A 13,248-nucleotide genomic window follows, 5' to 3' on the forward strand; every position below is an offset into this window, starting at 1 on the left:
GCACCACACTCTGTAAAACTCTAGAGACCTAAAGTCCCAGAAGATCAGCAGTTTCTGAGATACTTCAACACCACATAAGGCACCAACAATCATTCCCCAGTCGAAGTCACTTAAGTCACATTTCTTTCCCATTCTGATGTTTGAGCTGAACAACAAATGAACCTCTTGACCATGTCTGCATGCTTTTTAATGCATTGAGTTGCTGCTACATGATTGGTTGATTAGTTAGTTGCATTCATGAACAGATGTACAGGTGTACCTAATAAAATAACTACTGGCTGCATGTTTTAAAGATGGTTAGTAAAGTAAATGAGGATGGGGACTAAATGGACAGCTACCTTTGATGCCCATGTATTGAGATGTTTTGAGTGTGGGGACATAGCTAAGAAAAGAGGGAGGTCACTTAAAACTAAAGTGGGTAGAAACTGCTTCTCCCAGAGCAAGTTGAATCTAGGACCCGCTTCTCCAGGGGTTGGCGGAGGATGGAACATTTAAGTAAATAAATAAAAGGTAGAGAAATTTTTAGGCAGATGAGGAAATTAAGGGAAATGTGGAGCCGCCATGGAAGAGGGGCTGAGAGCCGAAACAGATCAGCCACGATCGGACTGAATGGCGGGTCAGGTGGTCCATTAATAGAACTTAGAACATAGAATGCTACAGCACAGTACAGGCCCTGTGGCCCACAACGCCGTGCCAATTCCTCATCCCACTATGGCATCCTACTTAGCCTCTCAAAGTCTGATCCTACATCCTCGTCGTGAGAGGTGGAAACGGGTAAGGCTGGCCTACAGGGCTCTGGTGAAGCTGTATAGGCCAATCCCTGTACAGTGGATATGATGGATTACAGAAGCATTGATGGAATACAACCATACCAGACGATCGAGACTGGAGGTCATCGATGGGCTGTGCTCCACCAGGAGCTAAGGGCCCAAGAAGAAGAACAATGTAAGCGTTCGCTCCTACAAAACTTCTATTTTCACTTCCTGCTTCTATTCTTTTGTGTTCTGTTTTCCTGCTATAACCACTTCCTGCTTCTATTTTCCTGTGTTCTTTTGTTAAAAGGAAAAATTAGGAAGTTCTGGTCCGGATTGCTTTATTCCTCCACAATCTTCACTCTAGCAGTCTCCAGCAGATAGATCATGTCTTCAGACAAATACAACTTGCAACTGTTGATCACCAGGTTCCCAATAAAAGCTCCCAGCAACGTTTGTCTAGAAAATTTCTGCAGTCTTGTGCAGCCACTTATTTTGTGCTGCAGTGAAGACAAAAGGAACATTTTTTCTGTTCACTGCAGGCAAAGTTTTAACATTTTATGAATATTAAATATTGACTGAAAATACAGCAGACTTTCTCAGAAATTAATAAATTATAAATGTGCATTTGATACAAGGTATGTTCTCAAAATTTATAAGTTAAGATGCTCGTTCTATTAATGTACTACTATTATTTTTGGAGTTGAATGAATCTCATGAGAACATTCTATTTTTTCCCATCCTTTCAAGCTTTATTGTCATTTTATTATCAGATTGTTCTATTTTATGTTTGCTCCAGGGAGCACATTACAGCAGGTGGCATGCAGTATCCACTGCTCATAGTTGTTTGAGGTCTAGAAGCAGGCTACTTCATCAATCAGTTTGCCTTCATTTGATCAGAGCCACGAGGCAGTTGTAAGTTGCACTAAGTCTAAGGGTAAGACAATAAGACAGGAGCAGAATTGTAGCCATCCAGTCTGCTTCACCATCCCATCACGGCTGATTTATTATCCCTCTCAACATTCTCCCTGTGACCTTTGACACCCTGACTAATCAAGAACCTATTAACCTCCACTTTATATATACTTCCGGTGAGTTGACCTCCACAGCCGCCTGCAGCAATGAATTCCACAGGTGGTTAAGTAAATTCCTCCTCGTCTCTATTGTCAAGATTCGGAGCAAGAAGGCTGAGGTAAACGGCTAAGGTTTTCCTGAGTGAAGACAGTTTTACTACTCGGGGTAAAAGAGAGGCAAGACCTTGCAGGCACATGACATCAGCCAGTAAAGCAGGAAAGGTTTATAAAGATGACCGCCATATCCAGCGGGCAGCGGAGTGAGAGGGAGGCAGAGTGATAGGGCTTTGGCTCAACAGGCTTAGGTGGTAACGAGGCGAGGTAGGTTTACCTGTGTTATCTGCAGAAAGGAAGCATTATGTGTGTGAGGCCGGTTTTCTGTGCTCGGTGTCAGATGTGGGAGGTCCTGGAGTTTCCCAGCCTCCCAGACGGCCATATCTGCACCCGGTGCATTGAGCTGCAGCACCTAAGGGACCGAGTTAGGGAACTGGAGACACAGCTCGATGACCTTTGCCTGGTCATGGAGAGCGAGGAGGTGAAAGTAAGGAGTTAATGTCAGGTGGACACACTGGGGCCACGGGAGACAGACAAGTGGGTAACAGTCAGGAGAGGAAAGGGGAAGAATCAGGTACTAGAGGGTACTCCTGTGGCTGTACCCCTTGACAATAAGTACCCCTGTTTGAGTACTGTTGGGGGGGGGAAACGGCCTACCTGGGGGAAGCAACAGTGGCCGTGCCTCTGGCAGACAGTCCGGCCCTGTGGCTCAGTAGGGTAGGAGAAGGAAGAGGAAGGCAGTAGTGATAGGGGATTCTATAGTTAGGGGGCCAGACAGGCAATTCTGTGGACACAGGAAAGAAACTCAGATGGTAGTTTGCCTCCCAGGTGCCAGGATCCAGGTTCCAGGATGTTTCAGATCGTATCCAAGATATCCTGCAGTGGGAGGGAGAACAGCCAGAGGTCGTGGTACATATTGGTACCAATGACATAGGTAGGAAAAGGGAAGAGGTCCTGAAAAAAGATGACAGAGAGTTAGGAAGGAAGTTGAGAAGCAGGACAGCAAAGGTAATAATCTCGGGATTACTGCCTGTGCCACGCGACAGTGAGTATAGGAATGCAATGAGGTGGAGGATAAATGCGTGGCTGAGGGATTGGAGCAGGGGGCAGGGATTCAGATTTCTTGGTCATTGGGACCTCTTTTGGGGCAGGTGTGACTTGTACAAAAAAGAGGGGTTGCACTTGAATCCCAGGGGGCCAATATCCAGGCAGGGAGGTTTGCTAAGGCTACTGGAGAGAGTTTAAACTAGAATTGTTGGGGGGTGGGAACCGAACTGAAGAGACTGGGGAAGAAGCAGTTGGCTCACAAATAGAGAAAGCTTGGAGGCAATGTGTGAGGGAGGATAGGCAGGTGATAGGGAAGGGACGTGCTCAGACCGAAGGTTTGAGGTGTGTCTATTTTAAGACAAGGAGTATTGTGAACAAAGCGGATGAGCTTAGAGCGTGGATCAATACTTGGAGATATGATGTGGTGGCCATTACAGAGACTTGGATGGCTCAGGGACAGGAATGGTTACTTCAAGTGCTGGGTTTTAGATGTTTCAGAAAGGACAGGGAGGGAGGCAAAAGAGGTGGGGATGTGGCACTGTTGATCAGAGATAGTGTCATGGCTACAGATAAGATGGATTCCATGGAGGGATTGACTACGGAGTCTCTGTGGCTGGAAGTTAGGAACAGAAAAGGGTCAATAACTTTACTGGGTGTTTTTTTATGGCCACCCAATAGTAACAGGGATATCAAGGAGCAGGTAGGGAAACAGATCCTGGAAAGGTGTAATAATAACAGAGTTGTCGTGATGGGAGATTTTAATTTCCCAAATATCGATTGGCATTTCCCTAGAGCGAGGGGTTTAGATGGGGTGGAGTTTGTTAGGTGTGTTCAGGAAGGTTTCTTGACACAATGTGTAGATAAGCCTACAAGAGGAGAGACTGTACTTGATTTGGTATTGGGAAATGAACCTGGTCAGGTGTCAGGTCTCTCAGTGGGAGAGCATTTTGGAGATAGTGATCATAATTCTATCTCCTTTACAATAGCATTGGAGAGAAATAGGAACAGACAAGTTAGAAAAGCGTTTAATTGGAGTAAGGGGAATTATGAGGCTATCAGGCAGGAAATTGGAAGCTTAAATTGGAAACAGATATTCTCAGGGAAAAGTACGGAAGAAATGTGGCAAATGTTCAGGGAATATTTGTGTGGAGTTGTATGTTCCAATGAGACAGGGCAGTTATGGTAGGGTACAGGAACCGTGGTGTACCAAGGCTGTAATAAATCTAGTCAAGAAGAAAAGCTTACAAAAGGTTCAGAGAGCTAGGTAATGTTAGAGATCTAGAAGATTATAAAGCTAAAACCCTCACTAATTTTTATAGATGCACCGTAGAAAGCATTCTTCTAGGGTGCATCACAACCTGGTATGGAAGTTGTCCTGTCCAAGACCGGAAGAAGCTGCAGAAGATCGTGAACACAGCCCAGCACCTCACACAAACCAATCTTCCGTCCTTGGACTCACTTTACACCGCACGCTGTCAGAGCAGTGCTGCCAGGATAATCAAGGACACGACCCACCCAGCCAACACACTTTTCGTCCCTCTTCCCTCCGGGAGAAGGCTTAGGAGCTTGAAGACTCATACGGCCAGATTTGGGAACAGCTTCTTTCCAACTGTGATAAGACTGCTGAACGGATCCTGACCCGGATCTGGGCTGTACCCTCCAAATATCCGGACCTGTCTCTCGTTTTTTTTTTGCACTACCTTACTTTCCCTTTTCTATTTTCTATGTATGATTTATAATTTAAATTTTTAATATTTACTATCGATTTGTAATCCAGGGAGCACGAAGTGCAGAATCAAATATCGCTGTGATGATTGTACCCTCTAGTATCAATTGTTTGGAGACAAAAAAGTAAAGTGAAGTAATAGGAAGGAGCTTAAGAAGGAAATTAGGAGAGCCAGAAGGGACCATGAGAAGGCCTTGGCGGGCAGGATTAAGGAAAACCCCAAGGCATTCTACAAGTATGTGAAGAGCAAGAGGATAAGACGTGAAGGCATAGGACCTATCAAGTGTGACAGTGGGAAAGTGTGTATGGAACCGGAGGAAATAGCAGAGGTACTTAATGAATACTTCACTTCAGTATTCACTATGGAAAAGGATCTTGGTGATTGTAGTGATGACTTTCAGCAGACTGAAAAGTTTCAGCATGTAGATATTAAGAAAGAGGATGTGCTGGAGCTTTTGGAAAGCGTCAAGTTTGGATAAGTCTGTAACCTTTCTCTGTAACTGAGTTTCCCAAGTCCCGGCAACATCCTTGTAAACCTTCTCTGCACTCTTTCAACCTTATTTATATCCTTCCTGTAATTTGGTGACCAAAACTGAACACAATACTCCAGATTCAGCCTCACCAATGCCTTGTACAACCTCATCATAACATTCCAGCTCTTATACTCAATACTTCGATTAATAAAGGCCAACGTACCAAAAGCTCTCTTTACGACCCTATCTACCTGTGACGACACTTTTAGGGAATTTTGTATCTGTATTCCCAGATCCCTCTGTTCCACTGCACTCCTCAGTGCCTTACCATTAACCCTGTATGTTCTACGTTGGTTTGTCCTTCCAACGTTCAATACCTCACACTTGTCAGTATTAAACTCCATCTGCCATTTTTCAGCCCATTTTTCCAGCTGGTCCAAGTCCCTCTGCAGGCTCTGAAAACCTTCCTCACTGTCTACTACACCTCCAATCTTTGTATCATCAGCAAACTTGCTGATCCAATTTACCACATTATCATCCAGATCATTGATATAGATGACAAATAACAATGGACCCAGCACTGATCCCTGTGGCACACCACTAGTCACAGGCCTCCACTCAGAGAAGCAATTCTCTACCACCACTCTCTGGCTTCTTCCATCGAGCCAATGTCTAATCCAATTTACCACCTCTCCATGTATACCTAGCGACTGAATTTTCCTAACTAACCTCCCATGCGGGACCTTGTCAAAGGCCTTACTGAAGTCCATGTAGACAATATCCACTGCCTTCCCTTCATCCACTTTCCTGGTAACCTCCTCGAAAAACTCCAACAGATTGGTCAAACATGACCTACCACATACAAAGCCATGTTGACTCTCCCTAATAAGCCCTTGTCTATCCAAATGCTTGTAGATTCTGTCTCTTAGTACTCCCTCCAATAACTTACCTACTACTGACATTAAACTCACCGGCCTATAATTTCCCGGATTACTTTTCGATCCTTTTTTAAACAACGGAACAACATGAGCCACTCTCCAATCCTCCGGCACTTCACCCGTAGACAGCGACATTTTAAATATTTCTGCCAGGGCCCCCGCAATTTCAACACTAGTCTCCTTCAAGGTCCGAGGGAACATTCTGTCAGGTCCTGGGGATTTATCCACTTTAATTTTCCTCAAGACAGCAAGCACCTCCTCCTTTTCAATCTGTACAGTTTCCATGGTCTCACTACTTGATTCCCTCAATTCCATAGATTTCATGCCAGCTTCCTTAGTAAATACAGATGCAAAAAACCTATTTAAGATCTCCCTCATTTCCTTTGGTTCTGCACAAAGCCGACCACTCTGATCTTCAAGAGGACCAATTTTATCCCTTACAATCCTTTTGCTCTTAATATACTTGTAAAAGCTCTTTGGATTATCCTTCACTTTGACTGCCAAGGCAACCTCATGTCTTCTTTTAGCCCTCCTGATTTCTTTCTTAAGTATTTTCTTGCACTTCTTATACTCCTCAAGCACCTGATTTACCCCCTGTTTCCTATACATTTCGTACAACTCCCTCTTCTTCTTTATCAGAGTTGCAATATCACTTGAGAACCAAGGTTCCTTATTCCTATTCAATTTGCCTTTAATCCTGACAGGAACATACAAACTCTGCACTCTCAAAATTTCCCCTTTGAAGGCTTCCCACCTACCAATCACATCTTTGCCAGAGAACAACCTGTCCCAATCCACGCTTTTTAGATCCTTTCTCATTTCTTCAAATTTGGCCTTCTTCCAGTTCAGAACATCAACCCTAGGACCAGATCTATCCTTGTCCATGATCAAATTGAAACTATGGTGTTTTTGATCACTGGAACCAAAGTGCTCCCCTACACAGACTTCTGTCACTTGCCCTAATTCGTTTCCTAACAGGAGATCCAATATTGCATCCCCTCTAATTGGTCCCTCTATATATTGATTTAGAAAACTTTCCTGAACACATTTTACAAACTCTAAACCATCTAGACCCCTAACAGTATGGGAGTCCCAATCAATGTATGGAAAATTAAAATCCCCTACCACCACAACTTTATGTTTCCTGCAGTTGCCTGCTATCTTTCTGCAGATTTGCTCTTCCAAGTCTCGTTGACTATTGGGTGGTCTGTAATACAATCCCACGAATGTGGCCATACCTTTCCTGTTTCTCAGCTCCACCCATAAGGACTCAGTAGACAAGCCCTCTAATCTGTCCTGCCTGCCTGAGCTCCTCATATGTTAACCCTTTCATTCCAGGGATAATTGTTGTAAACCTCCTCTGGACCCTGTCCAATGCCAAGACATCCTTTCTCAGATATGGTGCCCAAATTCTGCTCACAATACTCCAGATGTGGTCTGGTCATTGCCTTATAAAGGCTCAATATTATATGGTTGCTTTCATATTCTTGTCCTCTGAAAAATGAATGTTATTTATTTGCCTTACTACCGATTCAACCTGCAAGTTAACCTTCAGGGAATCCTGCCTGAGGCATGAGGACTCCCAGGTCTTCTTGCACCTCTGATTTCTGAATTTGATCCCTATTTAGAAAATAGTCTACACCTTTATTCCTTCTAATAAAGTGATTGACCATGCACTTCCCTACACTGTATTCCATCTGCCACTTATTTATCCATTCTCCTAATCCATCTCAGTCTTTCTGCTGACTCCCTGCATCCTCCACCTATCTTTGAATCATCTGCAAATTTGGCAACAAAGCCATCAGTTCCATGGCTGCATCTGCAAGAATCTGCAGCAAGATTCAAAAGCAGTAATGCAGTATGCCTCTAAGTTTCAGAGGGAACTAACTTAATTTAATTTTAGCTTACTATTTTCCCAGCATCTGTGTATTTACTACACATCTTCAATGGAGAAGCTAGAGGTAAGTCTCTTCAACTGAATTGCTTGCTGGATGATATTTCCTCCACCGCAGGACATCTGGGTAGTACCCTAACTGAACACTGACTTGTTCAGAGCAAGAAGAATAAAAAATTAATGGTAAAAAGTAATTTCCAGGATTTGCATATTTGTGAGCAATAATGAACTGGAACAGAATGACAACTCTGAGTTTGATACAGAGCTTTTGTGAAGCTACATGCCAGCATGATGTCAAGATCTAAAGAAGAGGTTGTTGATAGGTTCCTGATTAGTAAGGGCGTCAAAGGCTACAGGGAGAAGGCAGGAGAATGAGATGACAAATCAGCTATCATGGAATAGCAGAGCAGACTCAAGAAGCTGAATCACCTAATTCTGCTCCTATGTCATCCGGTCCTGAAGCAAGTAAGTGATTATAAATAATGCTGTCACCTCACTAATTTAGCCACATCTATCTTAGACCGATCTTCATCCCCAAAGAAAAAATATTTACAACAATGACTTTTTCCAGTGAGGTTGGGTAGGACTACAACTGGAGGTCATGGGTTAAGGGCAAAAGGTAAAAAGTTTAAGGGGAACATAAGGGGAAACTTCTTCAGCACAGGAGGTGCATGTGAGCTTGATTTCAACATTTAAGAGAAATTTGGATAGGTACATGGATGGTAAGGGTATGGAGGGCTATGGTCCCAGTGCAGGTTGATGGGAGTAAGCAGTAAAAATGGTTTGGCATGGACTAGATGGGCTGAAGGGCCTGTTTCTGTACTGTACTTTTCTAGACTATGACTCTATGACTGAAATATTTCATAATGTGCTTAGGGATGTTCTGAAAGCAAGAATGAAAGCACCATATAAATATAAGCCTTTCTATATAGTTTTTTTTTTCTAGCAGTAACCTCTATATCCCAATAATTTGCTAGGGACTTTGGACTTAGCTTTGACATTTCCAGTTTTTTTATGTTACATTTCCTCACAGGTCTCTCTTCTATTTTCGTGGGTGTCTGTGAAGAACAAGAATTTCAGGCTGTATATTGTATACATTCTCTTATATTAAATGGAACTATTGAACTATTCTATCAAATGCGCAGTCAGCACATTTTATGCACCACGTTTTCCAAGGAGACGTAAGATTGCACATAATAAGACACTTGGCAAGGTTCAAGAAAAATAAGTTGGGTTTCAGCGGAGCAGCCACTGTGTGAGTGGGCCAGTGTTAGAGTGGAGAGTTGAGGCTTTACCTCACTGAGGCTTCAGCAAGGAGAGGTGTAGGCCAAAGGTAGATTTTTTTTTGTTATTTCTTCTTTCTTTCTTATTGTACATTTAGAGCAGTGGGGATGCCAGGTAGGATAGTGCAATGCACCTCTTGCAGGATGTGGGAAGGCAGGGAGACCTCCAGTGTCCCTGACAACTACACCTGCAAGGTGTGCATGCAGCTGCAGCTTCTAACGGACCGTGATAAGGATTTGGAGGCAGAACTGGATGAACTCGGGATCATTCTGGAGGCTGTGGGGCTGATAGACAGGACATACAGGGAGGTAGTTACACCCAAGATGAAGGACACAGGTAAATGGGTGGGTGTCAGGAGGGTGAAAGGGATAGGCAACCAGTGTAGAGTACCTCTGTGGTCATTCCGCTCTACACTGGATACACTGCGTTGTATACTGTTGGGGAGGGGGTTGTCACTCAAAAGAGGCCACTGTAGTGATAGGGGATTTGTTGGTTAGGGGAACAGAAAGGAGGTTCTATGGATGAGAACAAGATTCAGAACGCTTTGTTACCTCCCAGATGCCAGGGTCAGAGACATCTCGGATCAAGTCCATAATCGAGTCCACAGTATTCTTAAGTGGGAGGGTGAGCAGCCATTATCCCTTTAGTGAGACTTGGTTGCAGAAGGGGCAAGAATGGCAGATCAATGTCCTGGGGTTCTGTTGTTTTAGACATGATAGAGCAGAAGGGATTAAAGGGCATTTCTAGACAGGGAAAAGCTCATGGCAGTGCTCAGACAGGCCAGACTGGAGAGCTCATTTATTAAGGTATTATTGATAGAACTGAGGAATAAGCAAGATATGACTACATGAATAGAAATATATTATTACCCACGGCTTGTGGGATTTAGAGTGCCCAATCTGTAGAGAGGTCACAGACTGTTGCAAGAAACATAAGGTTGTGATGGTAGGCGATTTTAACTTTTCACATTTTGACAGGAACTCCCATGCTATAAAAGGGCTGGATGGGAAAGAGTTTATCAAATGTGTTCACGGAAGTTTCCTTAATCAGTACATGGGAGCCCCAACAAGAGAGTGTGAAACCTGATCTCTTACTAGGGAATGAGACAGGACAAGTAAAAGAAGTTTGTGTAGGGGAAAGCTTCACATCTAGTGATCGTAATACTATTAGTTTCAAGGTAATTATGGAAAAGGATAGGCCTGGTCCTCGTGTTGAAATTCTAAATTGGAAAAAGGCCAATTTTGATAGTATCGGAAAGGATCTGGCCAATGTGAATTGAGATAGGTTGTTTTCTAGCAAAGGTGTATTTGTTAAGTGGGAGAGTACAGAGTTTGTATGTTCCTGTCAGAATAAAAGGCAAGAATAACAGGTTTAAGGAACCTTGCTTGGCGAGAGAATTGAAGCCCTGGTTAGGATAAAGAAGGAGGTGCATAGCAGATATAGGCAGGTAGGAAAAATTAAGTACTTGAGGAGCATATAAGTGTAAGAGAACACTTAAGAAGGAAATCAAGAGGGCTAAAAGAAGGCATGAGGCTGAACTAGCAGACGAGTTAAAGGAGAATCCAAAGGGCTTCTACAGATAGACTGTATTAAGAGCGAAAGGATAAAATTGCTCCTCTGGAAGATCAATGCTTGGAGCTGAAAGACACGGGGGAGATCTTAAATTGATTTTTTGCATCTGTATTCACTCAGGAGACAGACACAGAGTCTGTAGAAGTGGGGCAAGCAGTAGTAATTTCATGGATCTTATACAGACTACAGAGAAGGAGGTGTTTGGTGTCTTGAGGGAAATTAGGATAGATAAATCCCCAGCGCCTGGCAGGGTGTTCCCTTGGACCTTGTGGGCTGAAAAATAGCAGATGGAATTTAATGCGGACATGTGTGAGATGTTGCACTTTGGGAGGATCAGCCAGGGTAGGTCTTACACAGTGACCAGCACAGCACTGTGGAGTGCAGTGGAACAGAGGGATCCGGGAATACAGATACATAATTCCTTGAAGGTGGCTTGTAGATAGATCGTTAAGAAAGTTTTTGGCATAATGGCCTTCATAAATCAATACACTGAATACAGGAGTTGGGATGTTGCATTGAAATTGTATAAGACATTGGTGAGGCCTAACTTGAAGTATTTTGCAAACAACAGGAATTCTGCAGATGCTGGAAATTCAAGCAACACACATAAAAGTTGCTGGTGAACGCAGCAGGCTAGGCAGCATCTCTAGGAAGAGGTGCAGTCGACGTTTCAGACCGAGACCCTTCGTCAGGACTCACGTTTCAGGCTGAGACCCTAGTTTTGGGCACCCACCTACAGGAAAGATGTCAATAAGATTGAAAGAGGACAGGGAAAATTTACAAGGATAATGCCAGGACCTGAAGAACTGAGTTATAGGGAAAGGTTGAATGGGTTAGGAATTTATTTCCTAGAATTTAGAAGATTGAGGGGAGATTTTATAGAGGTATGCAAAATTATGAGAAGTATAAACAGGGTAAACGCAAGCCGGCTTTTTCCATTGAGGTTGGGCGAGACATGGATGGGAGGGTTATGGAGGGCTATGGTATGAGTGCAGGTCAATGGGATCAGGCAGATTAATGGTTTAGCATAGACTAGATGGACTGAAGGGCTTGTTTCTGTGCTGTAGTATTCTATGACCCTACAGTGACCAGTGGTGTACAATTTGCAGATTTTGCGAAAGTTATCTGTGCTTACAGAATAAACTCATGAGTTTCCTATATATCAAAAGTGACTACCGTCTAAAATTACTTCACTAATTGTAAAGCTCTTGGGAGACATTGAGGTAGTAAAAAGCCTTTGCGTTTTATTGACTGCATGCCACTTTTGCACAAGAGGTTCTGCGGATATTGTAAACCTTGAGCAACACATACTAAATGCAGGAGGTACTCAGCAGGTCAGTCAGCATCTAGGACAGGGAGTAAACCATTGCCATTTCTGGCCGAGACCCCTCATGACCTTAAAACTTTTCTTTACCCATTTTCAGGATTTGGATGTTGCTCATACAACCATAATTTATTGCTTATTGTTAATTGTCCTCGAAAAGGGGGCCAGGTGGTTCTGAGCTGCCTTCTTGTACTACTGCAAACCTTCTGGTGAGGGTTAGTGAGGTTCCAGGACTCAGAGCCAGTGCAACTGAAGAACCAGCAATGCATTTCTGGGTCAGGATGCTGTATGACTTGGAGAACTTGCTTTACTGCACTTGCGCCCTTGTTCCTATTAGTGGCGGAGATCAGGGGCTTGGGAAAGTTCTATCATTGCAGTTTGCAGCTGGTATGTTACAGAGCACCATTATATATAGTACATTCCATTAATGAATTATTCTCCCCATTTATGTTGGTTTTGCCCGTAATGCCAAAGGAACAACACCTGACTAACACCTCACTTACAGCCATCCACTGAGCTTTTAAAGCTGTAGATTTCCTTGAAACTGCTGCTTATTCTGCTGTAATCATCCTTGGGTGGAACCTATGCTGCCAGTGAATGAGTTAAGAAACTGTAAGGTTTATCAAACTAATTGATTCAAGAATGCTGACGGTAACCTGCACTAAAATAAAACACAGGGCATTTTAATTGCGATGACAAATTAGAATAAGATCTGGGAAATACAGAAGGAATTAAGGAGAGGTTAAAGTGGCAGATAGAAAGAAATAAAATGGAATGAGGCTCGACGCTTTTGGAATTAATTTTTCAGTTCCAGGAAAGTCTTCTAGCTCTGTTGTGCCACTAAAAACTCGCACCTGAATTATTTAGCTTTCAGCTCTTTTTACTGTGGAAATGGTGGATAAGTACTCTGGTTTAGGTCATTACAGTCATTCCAATAGTGAAGCAAACTCTGCTAACAGTGTACTCTGTAGCGGAACATGGTTCCTTTGACAGCAGTTCCCAGTGTTCTGGCAGTTAACAGCACATGCATGGATGGCAGATGTTGCTGACCTATTTACAGCTTAATAATGATGATTGTTTTCAGTGTCCTCAGTAGGAATAATGCAAAGTT

At 43.2% G+C, this 13,248-nt stretch overlaps 1 protein-coding gene across 1 annotated transcript in view; it reads right to left on the minus strand.

Annotated features, from left to right (window-relative positions):
* Positions 1–13,248, minus strand: part of kcnh5b (potassium voltage-gated channel, subfamily H (eag-related), member 5b) — a 507,516-nt gene that overhangs the window by 257,931 nt on the left and 236,337 nt on the right. The window lies entirely within an intron of this gene.

The sequence above is a fragment of the Mobula birostris genome, chromosome 1, assembly GCF_030028105.1.
Source record: "Mobula birostris isolate sMobBir1 chromosome 1, sMobBir1.hap1, whole genome shotgun sequence".
In the NCBI taxonomy this organism is placed as follows: domain Eukaryota; kingdom Metazoa; phylum Chordata; class Chondrichthyes; order Myliobatiformes; family Myliobatidae; genus Mobula; species Mobula birostris.